This window comes from Manis pentadactyla, chromosome 2 (assembly GCF_030020395.1).
Source record: "Manis pentadactyla isolate mManPen7 chromosome 2, mManPen7.hap1, whole genome shotgun sequence".
In the NCBI taxonomy this organism is placed as follows: Eukaryota; Metazoa; Chordata; class Mammalia; order Pholidota; family Manidae; genus Manis; species Manis pentadactyla.
Window position 1 is genome coordinate 73,141,459 of NC_080020.1, and position 20,075 is coordinate 73,161,533.

Below are 20,075 nucleotides of genomic sequence, written 5' to 3' on the forward strand. Positions count from 1 at the left end.
GCACGTCTCCTTTCAGTCATAGCCCATAGTTCCTTCCATGCTCTTATATTTCAACCTCCCCAGATCTGCTGAAGTATGAGTAGCCTCACTTATGGGTTGCCCTATGTGGGGGGCAAGAATAGCCACTACAGACCCCAGAGAGAGATGGTGGAGCTGTACAGAGCACCAGATTTCTCATTCCTGTGGTGAACAACTCCTCAGAGCCCTTTGGGTCCATATTATAGATGATATTTTTCATGCCGAACTCCCATAACACCTGCTGGAGCTCTGCATATGTTATCCAGCTAGTGGTTAAGCATGGTAAATCACCCTGATTAGGCCAAATTGCCCTGATGGCTGCTGTCAGCCAATCCAGAAGCTCCTGGTTCCCTGAGGTGTGATGGGCACTTTGCAACCACTGCTGGCAGGAAGGGTGAGTTGTCAGGGAAGCCAGTCTATTCATTCCAGAACCCGACATAACAATGTTTTCCACCCCTATATCCCAGAGATGCAAAAGCCATGTAGGCAGTGGTTCCGACAGCTTCTGCTGAAACTGGATGCTCATGTCCACTAGCTCATCCTGAGTATAGGGGCGGAGCATTGAGTGCCCCACAACCTGGGAGGGGGTGGCTTCTTCCCCTGAGGAAGACATGGTTGTTGCATTTTTTTACTTTCTTAATTACAACCGGGTGGACCTTTAATACAGGAGAGGCTGGTGCCTCGGGCAGTGGCCTTGGCAACAGATTAGTGGCCACACTCCCTCATCCTCTCCTGACATCACCTCTACCATCTTTGGGGCTGAAAACACTGCTCTTTCCTCCCCCTCCCCCATGGCCTCCTGCAGTACAGATTCTCCTCTTGCTCCTCCCCACTGCTAACATTATTTTTCAGGAATGCGACCTCTCTTCTCAATAACTGTCTCTCTTTCTTAAGGGCATCCCATGTCTCATCGCTCAGCTCCTCCAAGGAATGCCAGAGTGTTTCTCTCTCCTCAGTAACCCTTTCCACTATCTCAAGAAACAAACATGCCACAATCCAGGCTGCCACATGGCTGCTCAGGGCCTCTAAGCAGTCTTCTGCCTCCCAGAGGGCTAATTCCACAGCTTCCAATGTCTCCATCCTTCCCCACCATCCAGGGGTTTCCAGGTATCTTCCCACCATCTCTAGGGGTAGCCTGCCCAAGCATCACACCCATGCATACAGATTTCAGCTTCAGAGGTCCTGCTGACTATTGCCAGGTGTAACTTGGGTGGAAAATATGTTCCCAACCCAGGACAAACCTTTGAAGCCAAAATTAGTCAAAGAGGAAAATAAAGTAGGAAAAACCTGTTTATTGCTTACAAGAAGTCATCTATTTCCACTTGTCCGTGTCTCTCCTCAGTCCTGCTGGGAAGAATCCAAAAAGCCCTCTCTGGTCCAATGTGTGCTGGCTTCTCCCACCCCTTGTGAGCAACTACTGATAGATGGACTACTTCTCTCCACCCCTTGTAAATACCTATTGATATGGAGATGCGCTAAGGCTAGGCAAGAGATTCTGGAAATATTGCAAATTTACCACACTCTTCTAGGGAAGAAAGTATCACCAGGGGATCACCAGTTGCTAGGGAAGAAATCTGAGTTCCCAGCTTTCTCTTTGTAAAGCCACTCTAACAGGAATGGGGGTGTGGAAAACGTTAGTCTCTGAATTGTCTGAACTATTAGAAAGCAAGTAGAGCAAGCGAATCATGATAGGAAAGAAAGATGAACTTGGAGATGCCAAATAGAATTCAAAACATTTAATTTGAATAATCCACAGATATAAATATATTTTCTACCCCCAAAATTAGTAAAGTGGAGAAGTCTTGTGTATATATAGCACAAGAATATCCAAATCATAATATAAATGAAAAATATTCTTTCACCTTTCGTAACATCAAATATGAGGTAGGCTAGAAACATGTCTATAAGCAGGAATATGAAGCTTTTGTCTGGTAATCTCTCCCACCACCTAAACAGTCATTCAGTACTTTAATGGCAGGTTTTGTAAGGCAGGTCCAATTCCCATGTTAAAAAAATGACTGCTTGACTAAGGCTTTGTAGACTAATGACTTGACTAAGTAGTCTAATGACTACTTAATAATTCCTTCTGCAATGTGTTTACTTGTTGTAAAGATAGGACCAAATTCACAGTTCAGAGTATTGCAGAACTGATGAAAGGAGAAAGGATATTTATCTTGTCTGTTAGTCAAACAAATTAACATTTTATGCACATATGGAGCCCTCATTTTCATTCATTTATAATTATTGGTAATGTTTTTTAAGATTTCACATTTTCCATTAGATTATGGGTCCACTTGTTAGGTTAGTTTGAAATCAGACTCAAAATAGATAACAGACATATTATGAGATTTTAGCAGGATCAAGTTAAATAAATACTGTTTTCATAACAATTACATAAATATTCTTTCTGGCACAAAACAGGGTACAGTACTGGAAAATAAACTCACCTCACTTCAGTGATTTTGGTTTCATGTGGAGAAAATCCTACTCTTAGTTTTAAAGTTTCATTTTCTATTATCCTATCTTAAAACCTTTTTAAAATGTGTGGTCCATCTGCCTGAGCAGAGTTTGCAAGACCAATTTACAGTAGGGACCGTGTAATGCTGATAAAAATTGGTATTTGCTCTTCTCACTGGCATCACATTGCATCTGTTTTTGTGACAGCATTGGATTCAAAAATTAAGCACAGCAGGAAGGATGATCTTTTATATATTCAAAATATATTGCATATATAGCATGCTTTTATGGGGGAAAGGCCAAAAAAATTTAAAAAGCCCTCTACCTCTACTATATTTCTGGAAAATTAAGCCAGAGGAAAAAATAATATAGTCCTTCCTCTAAGAAACTTTCATCTCCAAAATTTACCAGCATCTAGTCCTAGTGTATCATTTTGATTAGAACACATATGCTAATAAGATTATTTCTAGTGTTACAACCAACCAAAATTTCCTGATTTTAGGATAGTAACCTCTATGTTGAGAAAGTATTCTACAGTAACATATAACACATATAAAAAAACAGAAAACAAAAATGTACAACTCAACAAATTAACCCAAAAAAAATCCAGGCTACGGTCAGACAGATAAGAAATAGAACCCTGCCAGCACCTTAGAAATATTCTCATGCCTCTTCTGAATTACAGTATAGGACTCTAAGTTCTGTAGTTTAGTATTGCAGTTTTTTAACTTTATACAGATAAAAATCTTACAGTGTATATTTTTTACTTCATTTCTGGTGTGTTTTACCCCAAATTATGTTTGTGAGATTTATTCATGGACAAATATACATATAATTCCTTCATTTTTGTTTTTGTTTTCATGGTCCATTGTACAAATACACACTAGTTATATAGTCTACTGTTGATGGGCATTTGGGTTGTTTCAAAATCTTGGATATTATGAATGATGTTGCCATGAGTATTGGTGCCTCTTTTGGTGCATATATACATGCATTTTTATATTTCTAGGAATGAAATTGCTAAATCATGTAGTAGGTTCAGCTTTAGAAGATAATTCTGAAGATTGTCTAACATGTTTAAAGCAGGCTATGTGAGTCCCTGTTACTCCATATATTTAGCCACTAACTGGTATTTAGTAATGTGTGCTTTTCCCATAAGCCTAGCTATTTTGTGGGTATCGAGGGTGCAATATTGTTATTTTTTACTTGAATTTTTTAAATATGTTGAGCATTTTTCATATGCTTATTGGTAACTTAGATATCCTTTGTTGTAAAATTTCTGCTAAATGTATTTTCTATTTTTCTATTGGATTATCTATTTTTTTCTTATGACTTGAAACAATTTTTATGTTTGAGATATTTGACTATTATATGTGGTGAATATATTCTCCTATTCCAGGATTACATTATCACTTTCTTAAAAGTATTCTTTGATGAGTAGACATTCTTAATCTTAATGTAGTAAAAACTATCAACCATTTTCTTTATGATAAAAATACCTTTCTGATTTTAAACATATTTGTCTTGGTTACAATTTCAACTGGAAAGCTTTCACTATTTCTCAGTGAAGTATGTCATTTGTTATAAATTCATTATAAATACACTGTTTTATCCTGGAAGTTCCTTCCATTACTATCCTGTTAACATGTTTTATTAAAAATGGATATGGAATTTTGTTTCATTTGGTACATTTCTGTATCTCCTGAGCTGATATGTACTTTGGCTTTTTATTTCTATTAATTTGGTTGACTTCTGAGATTTGTTGATTTCAGAATGCAAAATCAACCTTACAGGCAATGATTAAATCAATGATCATTATTTATTGTCCTTTTTAAAAAAAAATCACTGGATTCTATTTGCTAAATTGGGGGTTGTGGGCTCTGCATTTAGATTTATGAAGGATTGGCCAATAATGTTTCTTTCTGATATTATCCTTGTCTGCTCTCATAAAATGAGTTAAGAAGTATTCCATTATTTTCTTTTTGTTCTGTTTTATCTATTCTATTTGAATAAGATTGGTATTTCTTTACTGTGTATTAGCCTATTCGGATTTTCTCTTTTTTTCTGTCAATCTGGTTAGTTTTTTTTTTAAGAAACTTTTTCTTTTTATCCAAACTTTAAAACGTATTAGCATAAAGTTATTCAAAATATCCTCTTATTGAGAGAGTGGGTTAAAGATGGCAGTGTGAGAGGAGAGACAAAGGCTTCCTCCTAAAACTGGATATAATTAGAAAATTTAATTGGCACAACTAATCCTGAGAGAGCAACAGGAAAGAGGACGGCATCAGACTGCACACACCTGGAGAAAAGAGCAGACCTCACCGAACGGGGTAACATAACAGAGCTGTGGCTCCACAGGACCTGAGCCCCTCCCCCACCCCAGCTCACCGGCGGGAAAAAGAGAAACGGAGTAGGGAGGGAGTGGAAGGCTTGGGACTGCTGAATACCTAGCTACAGAGATCTGTGCTGGGAGCACAAACCTACATTTCATGGTGCTTTCATGAGACTCGCATGACTACCAGGTTGGAAAGTTAATACAGGGAGAGTTCCTGGGGAGACTGGGATTCCAGCTGCTTGTGGAAAGCAGGGATCCATATCTGGCTGCTCTGGGACAAAAATGTGTACCAATGTGCCCAGCCCACTGGCTCAGGCAGTGGAGACAGGCACAGGAGCCATGAGGCAGGGAACAGCACTTTCCTATCCCCAGTACCGCTCTCCTGTGACCCCCAACACTGCTTCAGGGGCTGAGCAGCTCCAGAATAGAGCTTCTGGACACTAGAGGGTGCCATATACAAACATGAAATGCCAAAGGAACCTTGTCCAGAGTAAAATTGTTAATACAACTCCCGAGAAAGATTTAAGTGATATGGACCTCGTGACTCTTCCTGAAATGGAGTTCAAAATAAAAATAATCAACATCCTAATGGAGGCACAGAAAGACAACCAAGAACTCAGGAATGAATTCAGATCAGAGATCCAATCATTAAAGAACACGATGGAGGGTATTAAAAGCAGTTTGGACATGGTGGAGGAGACAATAAATGAAATAGAAACTAGAGAAGAGGAATACAAAGAAGCTGAGGCACAGAGAGAAAAAAGGATCTCTAAAAATGAAAGAATATTGAGAGAACTGTGTGACCAATCCAAGCAGAACAATATTCATGTTATAGGGATACCAGAAGAAGAAGAGAGATAGAAAGTGTCTTTGAGGAGGTAGTTGCTGAAAACTTCCCCAATCTGGGGAAGGAGATAGTCTCTCAGGCCATGGAGATCCACAGATCCCCCAACACAAGGGACCCAAGGAAGATAACACCAAGACACATAGTAATTAAAATGGGAAAGATCAAGGATAAGGACAGACTGTTAAAAGCAGCCAGAGGCAGAAATAAGATCACATACAAAGGAAAACCCATCAGACTAACAACAGACTTCTCAGCAGAAACCTTACAGGCGAGAAGGGAGTGGCATGATGTATTTAATGCCGTGAAGCAGAAGGGCCTGGAACCAAGATTACTTTATCCAGCAAGATTATCATTTAAATTTGAAGGGGGGATTAAACAATTTCCAGATAAGCAAAAGCTGAGAGAGTTTACCTCCCACAAACCATCTCTGCAGTCTATTTTGGAGGGACTGCTATAGATGGAAGTGTTCCTAGGATTGGATAGCTGTCACCAGAGGTAGTAAATTCATGGTAGAGAGGGTGGAGCAGCTGATTGTGAGGCAAATGCAAAATTAAATTGACTATCCCCAAAGCCAATCAAGGGATACAGAAAAAGTATAGAATCTGATACCTAATATATAAAGAACGAAGGAGGAAGAAAAAGGAGGAGAAATAGAAAAGAACCTTTAGATTGTATTTGTAACAGCAAACTAAGTGAGTTAAGTTAGACTCTGAGATAGTAAGGAAAGTAACCTGGAACCTTTGGTAACCACAAATCTAAAGCCTGAAATGGCAATAAGTACATACCTATCGATAATCACCCTAAATGTAAATGGACTGAATGCACCAATCAAAAGACATAGAGTCACTGAATGGATAAAAGAACAAGACCCATCTATATGCTGCTTACAAGAGACTCACCTCAAACCCAAAGACATGCACAGACTAAAAGTCAAGGGATGGAAAAAGATACTTCATGCAAACAATAGGGATAAAAAAGCAGGTGTTGCAGTACTAGTATCAGACAAAATAGACTTCAAAACAAAGAAAGTAACAAGAGATAAAGAAGGACATTACATAATGATAAAGGGGTCAGTCCAACAAGAGGATACAACCATTATAAATATATATGCACCCAACACAGGAGCACCAGCATATGTGAAACAAATACTAACAGAACTAAAGGAGGAAATAGACTGCAATGCATGCATTTTAGGAGACTTCAACACACCATTCACTCCAAAGGACAGATCCACCAGACAGAAAATAAGTAAGGACACAGAGGCACTGAACAACACACTAGAACAGATGGACCTAATAGACATCTATAGAACTCTACACCCAAAAGCAACAGGATACACATTCTTCTCAAGTACACATGGAACATTCTCCAGAATAGACCACATACTAGCTCACAAAAAGAGCCTCAGTAAATTCCAAAAGATTGAAATTCGACCAACCAACTTTTCAGACCACAAAGGTATAAAACTAGAAATAAATTGTACCAAGAAAGCAAAAAGGCTCACAAACACATGGAGGCTTAACAACATGCTTCTAAATAGTCAATGGATCAATGACCAAATTAAAATGGAGATCCAGCAATATATGGAAATAAATGACAACAACAACACAAAACCCCAACTTCTGTAGGACACAGCAAAAGGAGTCTTAAGAGGAAAGTATATAGCAATTCAGGCATATTTAAAGAAGGAAGAACAAACCCAAATGAATAGTCTAACATCACGGTTATCAAAATTGGAAAAGGAAGAAAAAATGAGGCCTAAAGTCAGCAGAAGGAAGGACATAATAAAGATCAGAGAAGAAATAAACAAAATTGAGAAGAATAAAACAATAGAAAAAATTAATGAAACCAAGAGCTGGTACTTTGAGAAAATAAATAAAATAGATAAGCCTCTAGCCAGACTTATTAAGAGAAAAATAGAATCAACACACATCAACAGAATCAGAAATGAGAAAGGAAACATCACGACGGACCCAACAGAAATACAAAGAATTATTAGAGAGTACTATGAAAACCTACATGCTAAGAAGCTGGAAAACCTAGAAGAAATGGACAACTTCCTAGAAAAATACAACCTTCCAAAACTGAACAAGGAAGAAACACAAAATCTAAACAAACCAATTACCAGCAAAGAAACTGAAGCGGTAATCAAAAAACTACCCAAGAAAAAAATCCCTGGGCCAGATGGATTTACCTCAGAATTTTATCAGACATAAGGAGAAAACATAATACCCATCCTCCTTAAAGTTTTCCAAGAAATAGAAGAGGAGGGAATACTCCCAAACTCATTCCATGAAGCCAACATCACCCTAATACCAAAACCAGGCAAAGACCCCACCAAAAAAGAAAATTACAGGCCAATATCCCTGATGAATGTAGATGCAAAAATACTCAATTAAATATTAGCAGACAGAATTCAAAAATATAGCAAAAGGATCATACACTATGACCAAGTGGGATTTATCCCATGGATGCAAGGATGGTATACAACATTTGAAAATCCATCAACATCATCCACCACATCAACAAAAAGAAAGACAAAAACCACACGATAATCTCAGCATAAAATTCAACATCCATTCATGATAAAAACTCTCAGCAAAATGGGTATAGAGGGCAAGTACCTCAACATAATAAAGGCCATATACGATAAACCCACAGTCAACATCATACTTAACATCGGGAAGCTGAAAGCTTTTCCTCTGAGATCAGGAACAAGACAGGGATGCCCACTCTCCCCACTGTTATTTAACATAGTACTGGAGGTCCTAGCCATGGCAATTAGACAAAACAAAGAAACACAAGGCATCCAGATTGGTAAAGAAGAAGTCAAACTGTCACTATTTGCAGATGACATGATATTGTACATAAAAAACCCTGAAGACTCCATTTCAAAACTACTAGAACTAATATAGGAATTCAGCAAAGTTGCAGGATACAAAATTAACACACAGAAATCTGTGGCTTTCCTATACACTAACAATGAACCAATAGAAAGAGAAATCAGTAAAACAATTCCATTCACAATTGCATCAAAAAGAATAAAATACCTAGGAATAAACCTAACCAAAGATGTGAAAGACCTATAGCCTGAAAACTATAAGACACTCTTAAGAGAAGTTAAAGAGGACACTAACAAATGGAAACTCATCCCATGCTCTTGGCTAGGAAGAATTAATGTAGTCAAAATGGCCATCCTTCCCAAAGCAATATACAGATTAGATGCAATCCCTATCAAATTACCAACAATATTCTTCAACGAACTGGAACAAATAGTTAAAAATTCATATGGAAACACCAAAGATCCCGAATAGCCAAAGCCATCCTGAGAAAGAAGAATAAAGTGGCAGGGATCTCACTCCCCAACTTCAAGCTCTACTACAAAGCCATAGTAATCAAGACAATTTGGTACTGGCACAAGAACAGAGCCACAGACCAGTGGAACAGATTAGAGACTCCAGACATTAACTCAAATATATATGGTCAATTGATATTCGATAAAGGAGCCATGGACATACAATGGGGAAATGACAGTCTCTTCAACAGATGGTGCTGGCAGATCTGGACAGCTACATGTAAGAGAATGAAACTGGATCACTGTCTAACCCCATACACAAAAGTAAATTCAAAATGGATCAAAGGCCTGAATGTAAGTCATGAAACCATAAAACTCTTAGAAAAAAACATAGGCAAAAATCTCTTGGATGTGAACATTAGCGACTTCTTCATGACTATATCTCCCCAGGCAAGGAAAACAAAAGCAAAAATGAACAAGTGGGACTATATCAAGCTGAAAAGCTTCTGTACAGCAAAAGACACCATCAATAGAACAAAAAGGAACCCTACAGTATGGGAGAATATTTTCGTAAATGAAAGATCCGATAAAGGCTTGACATTCAAAATATATAAAGAGCTCACGCTCCTCAACAAACAAAAAACAAACAATCCAATTAAAAAATGGGCAGAGGAGCTGAACAGACAGTTCTCCAAAGAAGAAATTCAGATGGCCAACAGACACATGAAAAGATGCTCCACATTGCTAGTTATCAGAGAAATGCAAATTAAAACCACAATGAGATATCACCTCACACCAGTAAGGATGGCTGCCATCCAAAAGACAAACAGCAACAAATGTTGGCAAGGTTGCAGAGAAAGGGGAACCCTCCTACACTGCTGGTGGGAATGTAAATTAGTTCAACCATTGTGGAAAGAAATATGGAGGTTCCTCAAAATGCTCAAAATAGACTTACCATTTGACCCAGGAATTCCACTTCTAGGAATTTACCCTAGGAATGCAGCACTCCAGTTTGAAAAAGACAGATGCACCCCTATGTTTATCACAGCACTATTTACAATAGCCAAGAAATGGAAGCAACCTAAGTGTCCATCAGTAGATGAATGGATAAAGAAGAGGTGGTACATATACACAATGGAATATTATTGAGTCACAAGAAGAAAACAAATCCTACAATTTGCAACAACATGGATGGAGCTAGAGGGTATTATGCTCAGTGAAATAAGCCAAGTGGAGGAAGACAAATACCAAATGATTTCACTCATCTGTGGAGTATAAGAACAAAAGAAAAACTGAGGGAACAAAACAGCAGCAGAATCACAGAACCCACGAATGGACTAATAGTTACCTAAGGGAAAGAGACTGGGGAGAATGGGAGGGTAGGGAGGGATAAGGGCGGGGAAGAAGGAAGGGGGTATTATGATTAGCATGTATAATGTGGGGCGTGGGGGAAAGGGGAGGGCTTTGCAACAAAGAGAAGATAAGTAGTGATTCTACAACATCTTACTATGCTGATGGACAATGACTGTAATGGGGTTTGTGGGGGGTACTTGGGGTAGGGGAGAGCCTTGTAAACATAATGTTCTTCAAATAAATAAATAAATAAATAAAAATAAAAAAAGATATCCTCTTATTATCTTTGTAAAGTCTGTAGGATCAGGAGTAATACCCCCTATTATTTTCCAATTTCTCCATAAACCACTTCAAGTTTGTACCCCTACCTTTCAATCAAAGTCATCAACAACATTCTATTGCTCATGAAATCATCAATTCCTAGCTCTTATTGACTTAAAGTACATATCACACATCTTTTCTTCCTTTGCATAGTCTCTTCACTTGACTCTCAGATGCACTCTCCTGAGTTACCTCCTTCTTCACTGACTGCCTGTCTCTGTACCTTTTGCTGATTTCTTCTTACCCTCCAGCTCTTGATATTAAATTAGTCTGCTCCCTGTACCTCTTCTTCCCTCTGTCACTGACTACCTTGGTTACACATACAGTTTTGTGGTTTTAAGTGCTGTCTGTACAAGGATAATGCCCAGATACATACCTCCAGTCATAAGCTTACCTCTAATCTTCATACTCATAATATCCAGTGGCCCTCTTGATATCTCTGCTTTGGATTTAACAGTCATTTCAAACTTAATATGTCAAAACTTAACTCCTGATATCCCTGAGAAACATGTCTTCCCAATGTCTTTTCCATCTCACTAAGTGGAAACTCTTTTTTTTCCAATTGCTTAGATTAAAACCCTGGAGCAATTTTGACTCCTTTCTTTTTCTCATATCCCAGTCATCCATCAGACTATCCTGTTGGCTTCAACTTCAAAACACATTTATTATTCACTTCTCACCACTTCCTCTGCTACCAGTCTTGTCCAAACAATGATTATTTGTTATCTGATTAATTGAAGTACTTCCCTAACTAGTCTGTTGTGTTTTTCCCTGCCACTGTTCAAACTATTCTCAACACATTAGTCAGAGTGACCCATTGAAACCTAAGTTAGATTATGAAACTCCTTTGCACAAAAATTTCCAAAGACTCCCCATCTTATTCAAAGAAAAACCCTAAGGCATTGCAACAACCATAATTCTACTTTATCTGGCCCCAGTGTCTAACTTCAATTCCTTCTATTCTTTCTTTTCTTCTTCCACTCCATCATACTCACTCTACTTTCCTGAAATACATCAGACATGCTTCCAGCAAGGCCCTTGCATTTGCTGTTTTCTTTATTTGGAATTTTCTTTCTAGAGTCGTCAACATGGTACAGTCTCTCATTTTCTTCAGGTATTTATACCAATGTAACCTTCTCAGTGCAGCTTTCCCTGGCCTTCTATCTATAATTGCAACTTTCTCCTTCCAAAAAAACTTGCTACCTCATTTTCCTGTTATTTTTCTTTATGAATCATTATCTAACATATAATATATATTGCTTATTTATCTCACTTGTTGCCCATCTCTCTCACTAGAAGGCATGTTACATGAGGTTGGGGATTTTTATCTGATTTGCTCATTGGTACTAGAATAATACCTAGAATAGAGTAAGTGTTTGTAAATTGTTGAAGAAAAAGTCAATGAAGCTGAAGATATTGTTACATAGTTTTCAAAAAATAAAAATTTATGTACAGTATTGTGTATACACAGTAGGCAATATATAATTTAATCTCATCTGTCATACATGTATGCAAAGTCTCACTGAAAAGTAAGAGCATCCATGATGTGCTATTATGGCAGAAATTTGATTATTTCTGTATTGGTGTAATTTTTTGTGGGATTTTGTTTTTCTTTGGTAACTATCAATACATTTATTTCTTTAGTAAAATGAAATAAAGAGTAGTGTGTGGGAGAGTTATTGCATTACTTAACCAATTTTTTACCCTTCCCTAATTCAACACCCTCTGCCATGTAAATCTGAAGCTCCTCCTACCACTGCTTGATAGTGAGTTTACCATGTGACTTATTTTGGCCAATTGGATGTTACCAGATGTCAGAGGTTTCTTTGCCATAGGATATAACGTGGCTAGTCTGCTGTAAAAGGAGACATGAGAAACAGAGCTGAGTGAGCCACCTGGTTGTCCCAGCTGTGCCCATCATAAATTAGTCGACCCAACCAACCCATAGATATTTGAGTGACAGCAGTCTTGATCATAGTCTCCTAGTCAACCAGTTCCTCTGTGTGGTGATAAATTATTATTGTTGTAGGTTTCCCGATTGTTTGTTACACAGCACTACTGTGGTCATAAATAACTGGTAGAGAGCAATTTTCTCTGGAAGTTATGTCTAAGTTTTAGAGTTTTTGTTTAAAATAATTAAACATGTTTTGGGAGACGAGTCATTTATACAACATTTTAAGGTGAAATTCTAGTATTATATTTCTAAAAAAAACAGAATTCTTATAGACACCAAGTTCTGAAATGATAAACATCACTGATTTTAAACATTTTTCTCAAGCTTTCAAAATGAGCTAGTTGTTACTTATGTAAACGATGTGCAGATAAATAGTTTAGTTATTAATTTCCTGGGAAAATATTGATTTTTCAAGGTCTGGTTTCAAGTAATCTTTTGTTTTGTTGAATATTGCTGTTAGGTTAAATATTTTATTTAATGCCAGGTAAAACATAAAAATGTCAAATAAGCAAATGGAGCTGGGTTTTTTTTTTCTGAATCATATTACCAATTTATGAATCAAATTCACAGTGCATTTACATAATGAAAAGTTTATGTCCTTATCAAAGATTTCAGAATAACATCAGTTAGTGATAGAAATTTGATTATGTATCTTATTAGTATAAGTGACATGGCTCAACTGTGTGCATGCTAAAGCTTTATGAACCTCTATATTCTTCTTGTAGAAAACAGACTTTCATGTTGTTATTAATGTCATCCCCGTGATGAATATCAAAACCAAAGCAATATCTAAATAACCAAAAGTCACAATCTAAACTTGCACCAATGTGAAAAAATCTCAGGAAACTTGGTTGGATCTGAATTTGACGAGGCAACTCTACCTGCTTTGGGGAAAATTCAGAGTCCATTATATATACAACTTTGTAAGTGTACAATACTGCAGGTGTCTCTTAAAGTCCACACCAGGGTATATCAGCTAAAATATAGATAAAATGGTAAGTTTTTTTACTCAGTTTCTGATATTTTTATATTTGTTTAAATGGATCTTAAAGAATAACTATGTTACAAAGTTATGAACAATAGATTATTTTGTAGCTTAGAAATATGGAATCTTTCTCAGAATTTCCAAGCACTTAACACATAAATTACTGGATGATATTTATACTTAAATTACCTTGGTTAAAATAGGTAAGTAGTGCATATACTTCTTATTCAAATAGAATGAGATCTGTAGAGTAACATAATAGAATTATGGTTGGAAGGGAAACACACATTGAACTTTAAGACAACATTGCATTAAACTTTGTTTTTGAAATTATCTAGTTTTTTTTCCAATATGTATATATTAGCTTTGTCTATAATTATTTGCAATATGCTCATACTTACTGAAAAAATTGTAAGTTTCATGGAAAATCCATGACATTTCCATGTATATGCAATTGTGAAAGTTGTAACATGGTGCATTATTCTCAGCTGGCACCGTAATTAACATAAATTGGCAGGTTAAATATTATTTACATGTAGAAAACACTACGTAATCTAGACTACTTAGGTAAATAGTGAATAAAAATCATGAATTTTTAGCAGACCCTGCAGCAGTATGTCGGAAATAAATTCCTTGCTTCATTGTTTAAATTCTACTTAAAGAGACAGAGAAGTAAAAATAACTGTCCCAATTTTTTCATTCAGTAATGGTATTAAGGAGACTTTGTAATAAAAAGACTTTAGTTCTTACTAGACTAGTTCACAGTTAGTTTGGTATCAAACAGTCTAGGATTCTATACTTTGGGAGAGGGCAAGTACATATCAATATTGCATACATAAGGCCAACTTTCATAAGACAAATTTGAGTAGAAAAAGACAATGGGAACACCATGTTTTATAAAAACGATGACAAAGGTATATAATATGTGTGCACAAATTATATCCCCATAAAATTCTGTCACTATAACAAAAGGTAAAGCTGGGTCCAGGCTCTTTAGATAGCCAGAAATCATTATTAACTAAACTACATTAGAAGGACAGTCTTTCCTTCGTCTCTCAGTCTGTCTCCAGCAAATGGTACTTGACATATCTGATGAAGTACTGCAGTGTATTATGGAAAATAGCATAGAGTAATTATAGTAGTGATAGTATTTATTCCTTCTTGAGACTGCCTGTTTACCACATGCAGGGTTTGTCTGGCTGTCTATTTACTCAGATTGCTTTGCCACATTTGGGTGGAAAGTCCAGTTGGTCACTGAGTCGAACTAAAATGAAAAACAAAGTGTAAATGTTGAAGGGGTAAATTAAAAAATAATAATTATCTTTAATCACTTTAACCCCTTTTAGACCATAAGAAGTAGGCAACTTGCACACACTCCCTAAGAACTTTATACCAATGATGACACATAGAAAGTATAAAGGAGAACTAATAACTAATAATACTCAGGTTAAAATTTTATATGTTTCTCTCTCGTTTTGTCATGCACAATTACACCTTTTGCAAAGAAACTTCTGCATGTCATATGACTATCTTTACATCTATGCTCCATTTACATCAGAAAAAGACTTTCTACTCATCAAAACACCGGACCACATTTCCTCCCTCTGCCTAGGCCATGTTTTGTGAGTGGATCACATAAATAGTCTGTATTGGTTCAGGAGTCTCTTTTTATAAATTATTGGTTTGCTAACATCCCCTACTAAATGAGGTTTTGCTGACAAAATTGGAATTTCCTTGGACTTTCTTTGGGTCTGCTTGTCACATGACAGTATTGTTGTCAGGCAACTCATTCACAAATAGTGTTATTGGGTGCATTATGGGACTTCTAAAGTGTTGATGGTATATCTGTATTTCCAGCTGCTCTAATGATAGATGAGAAGCATTATTCTAAGCTTCAAACACACCACAGTAGGACTCTGTGGCAGGTGTGTGTGTGAATGTGTGCATGTGTGTACAAGCACCTGGATATATGCATAAGCCCATGCATTTAACTGAATTTATTGCATTCTGATTGACAGTTGAACCTAATTTAGGACTTACACTCTAATGATTCTTTTTGAAATGTACCTATCAGGATAGGGGAAAATAACTGTTATGCTAAGGGTACCCAAGATCACAAGAGGAGATGAAGAAAAGAATAGGGGTTGGAAAACACTCTTTCTTGAAATGTATTTATAGTTTCTACTCCATCCGTCTCAACAGAGGATGAAATATGGGTTTGTAGAACACACTCCATACAAGGGATATAGGAATTGCGTCTGATGTTTCAGAGGGTTTATTTTTGCTGTTGTTGATCTTTGTTTTTCTTCCTTCTCCTCTCCCCACCTTCTTCCCTCCCTCTTTCTTCTCCTTTCTTATTTCCTCCCTCTCTTTTTGTTTTCTATTTGTTTTGAGAGTCGGAACTGAAATTGGAGGTAAAAAAAATGTAGTGGAGGGACTGCTGTATCTGCACCACAGTCTAAGACATTAACACACTTTGAGCTGGTCTGTGACGAATCAGCATTATTCGTATTTCAAAGTCGACCTTAATATCCCATTTTGGACCAGATCTTAGTGGTCCTGAGCATAATTAAATTAGTTGCAGAGATTGTGGACCCGACATGTAATTTCAAGTGTCTCTCTCTGCCAATTACCCGGAGGCTGTGATTTGAGCTACTTCTAGGACCCTTTGAGGACAGTAGTGTCTAGTGATCCTGTGTCTAGTGATCCTATGGTTGTGTTTATCTAATTTCTAATTCACCACCTCTGTGATTGAGTGGAAAGAATTTTACCATACATCAGCACTGAAGCATGACACCAACAATCTCACAGATGTGCCAATCTATCCTTGCCTACTTTGCTAGCAAGGCTTATTTAAAACTGTTTTTTCCCCTGATGATTTTAACTGAATTACAACTGGAAATATTTGTTTATATAATTTTTTTTTTCTCACTTTAAGCTTTCTTTTCAAGTTCTCAGTTAAAAAGAACAAATAATCCAACAGAAAAGGAAGGACAGGATGTGTTACTATCCAAGATCTAGCTGTCTGCATGGCATTGCCCAGAAGGAAAAGATTGACTGTTACTAATATTTTAATATTAAATTCTCAAAAGTATTCAAAGTGACTTAAGAAAATTTATAGATTAGTAATAAAATGTAATTTCTATATTTACTATCCTAATATTCTGAGTAAATAATGATTTAACAAAAGGGCTTAGAGTGTGCAGTACAAACACCAAGTAAGTTTTGTACCTAAATTTTTATGGTGTTTATTACTAATCATACAGAGTAGGAAAAAGACAAGGGAAATGGAAAATGTTGGCAAAATATTAGTAATGAGAAATTACATAATCCAAGAAAAATCTAATAGATTTTTGAAATATAATTTCAAGTTTTCTAGTAGCCATATTTTAAAGGTGAAAAGAAACATGATATTAATTTTAATAATATATTTTACAGGTCTAATAAATCTAAAATAATCATTTCAACATAAAAATATTGAAATATTTTACATTCTGCTTTTCATATGGTCTTCAAAATCCATTGTGTATTTTATACTACATTATATCTCAATTTCAAATTTTCATTGGAAACACTTGATTTAAATTTTATAAAATATGTTGAAATAGTAGATTCACTTAATAAAGTGCTTTTAAGGTACTTAAAATTTTCAGACAACTAAATTGAGTAACCAAAAGAAATCACTTCCTTTAATATTTGAATCCACTTTAACAAAACTGGTCCATCTTTTTTAGAATTGAGATTAATTTTTGATGCAGAAACATATTGTTATAGAACTATATGTGTTCAAGTTAATTCAGTTCACCATCTTTTGTAGCTTTTTCAGCCAATTTACATAATACTATATATTTCAATTAAAATGTTCTTCCTGTTGATGTTTTTAAAAATGTATAATCATTAATATTGATTTGCGTTATGGAAACTTTCCATTTCAACATTTTGTACCTGCCTGTTTAGGCCATAGATAAGCTTAGAACTTTGAATTTTCAAGAAAAACTTTGAGTTATCGACAAGTCTTTTTAAAACAGTGGACCTCTATAAAACTCTTCTATGACAACCAAAGGGCACTGACAAAAAATACGGGATCACTTGATTCATCATCTAATTTTTTTTCAACAGTTCTGTAAACAGGTGTTATGGTAGTAGTTACATATATATATATATATTGACCAATCTTAACAATTTTATCCATGACCCTTTCAGTAGACTCAGAAATCTGAGAATAAATGTTTTCAATCTGTATTACTCAGAGGAATGAAACAATAAAAGAAATTAACAATCTCTGTTTTAAAATTCCAATGTATGTGGATTTTTTACCTAACATAACTGCAATACTCTCCATTGTTGTAGAAGGTAATTTTTAATATCTAGCTCAGAGTATTCTGTGGTAGAGAAAAGATTAAAAAATATCTATGTCAAGTTTGATTCTTTTGGCCACAAATTAGGGACATTTCTTCATCTCTCCATTTGAAAATTGTTTTCTTTTGTACAGAGGAGTCTCAACCAGTTTGTAGCTGGCCAATGTTATAAACTTAGATTCTCTTAAAAGCTATTTTAAAATATTTTAGGGACATTTAATTATGACTCCAGGTGACCAATTCACCAATTCTCTTTTGACTGTTGAAAGGAAACACCAAATTCATCGTGTTTTGCAAAAATCCCTCTTAACATTGCCAATTTTATTATTTTTAACATTTTTTGTACACAGAAAAACTACTTTTTTATTTTGCTGTGACACAAATAGTAATTGCCAAAATTTGTGATATAATTTCTTCCACTCTCATATTTTCCTTTACTGTCTGGTCGTAGTGCTCTTTACTGTTCTTTACCCTTCCATTATTCCACCTGATTCTGCATCAGCAGTATGCTTTCATTTAAATTAAAAAATTTGTCTGTACTTATTAAAATTAAATTAATAACATACTTAAATTTAATTACCAATTCATTCTGATTTTAAATTAGCATCTCCTAATGCTTAAGGTGTCCTTTGGCCAAAAGATAGGTATATTTGGAAACTACACCCTTTCAGGCACCAAAACAAAAAAGTTGAAGAAATTAATTTAGAATCCAAAGGCATCTAATTTACATTTACTGAATATTGTTGGTAGTGGGTAACTCTTGTTCACTAAGTGTTGTTTTTTTAAAAAAAATAAAAGAAAGCATAATTTCAGATATCAACTATCTGCCTGGGTTGGGCAAACAACTGTGATCATCTTTTGTTGTTCTCTAAAGAGCTATTTTAACAATGTTTTAGTAATGTGTTCATCTAGCTTTGTCTGAAATCACTCACTTTAATAGTCTGACAAAATGTAAGTAGTAGTGAGACAATTCTTTGTTTGGCAGAAGTGGATATTTTCAGCTCCATTCTCCCTCTTCCTTAGGCACACTGTGTCGCCTAAGTTCCCAATGCCTGTCACCCTAGTCATAATCCCTGTGAGTATTGTCCTCTTCTTGTGAAGGGCTCCAAATTTGACATAATAATAGAACTCTCAGCCCCAACACAGTGATGTGTAGGCTCAGAGGGCTTCAGGGGTGATTCGAAGAAGGAAACAGAAAAGAACACTAAGCTTTAGAAAATAGAGTTAAGAGCTAAAACGAACTTGGTGCAAATGTTACCTCTCTACCCTCTTTATTTCTCCAGACTTATAATTTTAGCCCCTACAATGGTACCGTTCTGTATCATTGTTAGAAGCACAGAGTCCATGATGCCATAAGTAGGAAAGAGCAAGTTGTGCTGTCCCTGAGCTCAGGCCTGATCAAGAGATGAGATACCACCTGATAGATGATTTCTGACCTAAATTTTTACTACTTGTGCTAATGTGCACAACAGAAGTCAGCACCAGTTTGCAGAAGTGATACTGGCTTATAATACTGTACTGTCTTTGTGTAATAAACATGGGAGAGGTAATAATGTGGTGGCTGAAAAGGAAAAGATACAATGCTTAAACTTCTTAGGACATAAATTTGATTTTGACAGTGAGAGTGAAAATGTGAGTTTATTCAATGGGTATTCAATGTGTTCAGATAAATCAGTTGGATAATGTTTCACTGGAACTACCGTTTGGATTTATCAAGGAAAAATCTTAGATGAAATTCAAAAGTTTTCTCTACATCAATTTGTACTAAAAATACTGAAATTGGTAGCTGGTATGTCATCTGCCAAAGGCAGATCATTTAATTGTATAAATTATTTTTTAATGCAAAGCAGAGTTTAGGATTCAACATGGTAAACAATGTAAATTTCAAAGGAGGAGCAAAAACTATGGTAATAATAATTTCTAATGTTATTGAATGACAGCACTGTCCTGTGTGCTTTACATATATTATATCATGTGATTCTCACAACTAACCTGTGGGACTGGTGTTTTTAATCTTCCTACTTTACAAAGAATAAAAGTCAATGTAAGTAATTTTCCCAAGGTCACTCTGGGTAAACTCAGAATCCTGGCTAGAATCCCACCTCACAGTCCCTATCCTTAAGCAGAACATTTATACTTATAAATCCTGAGT